This window comes from Etheostoma spectabile, chromosome 5 (genome assembly GCF_008692095.1).
Source record: "Etheostoma spectabile isolate EspeVRDwgs_2016 chromosome 5, UIUC_Espe_1.0, whole genome shotgun sequence".
Taxonomy (NCBI): domain Eukaryota; kingdom Metazoa; phylum Chordata; class Actinopteri; order Perciformes; family Percidae; genus Etheostoma; species Etheostoma spectabile.
The window spans coordinates 12,392,456-12,396,027 of record NC_045737.1 but is presented as its reverse complement, the minus strand read 5'-3'; positions in this window follow the sequence as shown (position 1 = coordinate 12,396,027).

Sequence of the window (3,572 nt, the reverse complement as noted above, 5' to 3'; positions counted from 1 at the left end):
ATAATGGAGTGGAATGGAAATTTGAAGTGACCCCAACCTTTTGACTGGTAGTGTACATATTCATGCTTATGTAATATTTTTGATGCAGGACTTTTATTTGTAACAGTACTTCCAGTGTGGTATTAGTACTTTTACTGAAGTAAATGATTTGATCTATGATCTTCCACCACTGCAGAAATGACAAAGTAGTACACAGCTCCCAGTTAAAATGTACTACAAAAATAACCTAAATGTTCTTGTTCTTTTAAATTACATAATGCGGTTACACAATGAAGTTCAGTCTGGAACGTATGAAGGACTTTGCTGTTCTGGAAGTGTGTGTTGTGTGTCTGCTGTCAACGAGTAATTCGTGTCAATTAACGTCAGCTGTGCAGCAGTGTCGTCATGGCTCTGTGGTCACAGAGTGGCTTTCTTTTGTGTTTCTTTGCCGTGCTTTTGTTGTCTAATATCTTTGTTGCTTTGTGTTCTTTGTGTGTGACGTGCAATTTATATTCTCTCCACATGTGAGGTCAGGACGAGTTCAGGCGTCACGAATGGTGAAGTCAGGAGTCCAAGTTCCTAAATGTAACCCACACAAAGAAAACATTTTCTAAATATAATTCATTACTAAATGCATGATGTGTTTTTTGATACTGCCAGGACTAAAATCCTCGTGGAGAGACACTGAATCCACTTTTTATTTACTTATTACATTTTTGGAGTAATTCTTTGACTAAATACCAGAAAGTTCTAAGTTAGCTTCTATACAGTCCTAGCTGTAAGTTTTTAAAATGTGATACCATATTCATAAGTAAAACTAGAAAACCTAATTTGCTATTATTTCTTTGTAAAGTATATACAAATTATTAGAAAAATATGGGCAAATTTCCAAAACCTTGTGTATCCAACAGTTTGAATATAACTTAAATGTCTACTGAGTGAGGCCACGGTTCACAGTGGAGAGCTCCCTCTGGGTTTAGGAGTGAGTTACTGCCACAAATAAATAATTCAAGTACCTTGGGGTCTTGTTCTCGAGTGAGATGGACAGGGGGTTTGTGTGGTTTGTGTGGTTTGTGTGGTGCAACGTCAGCAGTGATGCGGAAGTTATACCTGACTGCTGTGATGAAGAGGGAGCTGAGCCAGAAACCAAAGCTCTCAATTTACCAGACATTCCACATTCCTTACCTTGGTCAAAAAACGTTGGGTAGTGACCAAATGAATGAGATTGCGTATGTATGGATGCATGGATGGATGGATGGACAGATGGATGGATGGATGGACTGATGGATGGATGGACAGATGGATGGATGGCCCGATAGTTGGATGCATGCATGGATGGATGGACCGATGGATGAATGGATGGACAGAGTGATGGACCGATGGATGATGGATGGATGATGGATGGATGGACAGATGGATGAATGGATGGATAGAGTGATGGATGGATGGATGGACTGATGGATGGATGGATGCATGCATGGATGGATGCATGGATGGATGCATTGATGGATGGACTGATGGATGGATGCATGGATGGACCGATGGATGGATGGATGGATGGACTGATGAATGGATGGATGGATGGATGCATGGATGGATGGTTGTGTATGAGCTGCCATTTTATTTTTGTAAATGATATTTAGGTTGGTTAGTTTTGCATTTATTTCCATCGTTGTTTGTTCGATTCCCAGTGTATTTCACTACCCTTTCATGCTGTTGTTGTTTTTGTGTATTTTTATATTCTTTAGTTCCACACTTAAACATATGTCATGATGTTATTGATGTAATTCAAAAATGCTTAAATAATGTGCAGAGTAAATGATGATGTGACAAAAGCAGGAACTGGAAACAGTTTTTATCTGGTCGTCACATGAAAATGGTTGATGATCGATGACTATTTATTTATTATTTCAACATCTTTGATTCATTTTAGGATTAAAGTTTCTGTTTTGGTCAAATCAAAACTTATTTTTGGGAGTTGAAATCCTGTCGTGAGAGTTGAACATCTCATCTCTGAACGCTCGTCTGCCTCCTCGACCTCCACACCCTCACTTTCCACCACAAACTGCTTTGCCTTTCTACTCATGTCTACCTCTGTCTAATCCTTTCCTTCCGAGGAAACATAACCTTCTCACTTTTCGTGCAAGGAGCACATTATTCATATTTAAAAGGCATCTTCCTCTCGGGCTAAACTCTGGTGGGTTGATGCAGGGGACACAAGTAGAGCCAAGAAAAACAGAGACAGCTGAGGTACAGTATGCCGTCCTCAGGCTGAATATTTGTGGGAGGTAGAGGTAGCGTGCAGGGCAGTACACAGGTTATGACAGTGTGCAGAGGAAAAACCTCAGCTATGAAAATTACTTACTGTACCTGAAGGTATCCTCACAGTAAAACTCAGGTTTGACTCAGGTCGGTTACTAAACATTTAACTTTTAGAAGTTCTGACTATCAAAAGATATTGATTCCCAATAATCACATCATTGAGATTATTGATACTTTACAAGGGACTCAATCAGCAATCAAACTTATTGTTTGACAGAACGTTGGAACCGGATAATTCTCCAAAACTCCAGATAATTTTAAATGACAATGTATGGTTAAAAGAGTTCTTCACAGATGTATCATTGCACTCCTATAACATGTCAATGGACGGTATTCATACAGCGCTTTGAGTGGTTGCCAAGAAACCGCTTAACAACATAAGCCAACATTCACATACTGATTATGTTCACATATTCACAGATTATGTTCATAATATTCACATATGAAGATTATGTGATTATGTACAGTATGTTGCCGCTAATATCCTAATATTCTTTGTGGAATCTTTTAGTTTGAAATGCCTTGTCATCTTTTTTGCAGGTCCTTTTTGCAACAACTCCCAAAATGAATGGAGATCAAAGACTTTGCAAAATGCCTCATTATGAAATCATGCACCTTAGCGGGGTTATGCACAGGCTAAAGTGGTTTCTTTCAGCTTTTTAGGGTTTTTTCAGTAAACAAGAAATCATATCAAACTATATATTATATCCATATGTATTGACTGATTCTTTGGTTTTACAGTATACAGTATTCAGGAAATCAAATCATTTCAGCAAACAAAAACTCATGAACGTTACCACACATTTACATAAAGTAACCAATGTCCACATTCAGCCTGAAATAAAGGCGTACATTGCTCAATGCAAAAAGATTGGCTCATCTTGATTGCATCCTAACGCATACAGTACATCAGATCGTTCAATATAACAAGAATAGAATATAAAATAGATCATTATAGTAAACTTCAATGGCTCGTTTCCATACTTAAAGTCATGCAACTTTTTCATGCATCCAGGACTTTGAAGATACAATACAAAGATCCCTAAGACACTTGCAGCAGTAACTATGCACCAATTAAAGTTGTTGATATGTGGAAAGGAAAAGAAAGTCACACAAAGGAAGTAAAAGTAGAAATATTGAGTCCTATTTCAAAATATGATTACACCCTGAGCCGTGATTTTTTTTTTTAGGGCTCAAGTATTGATTATTATTGTAGTATAAAAATAAGATAAATACATTTGACATCCTCAAATGTCTTGTTTTGTCCACAA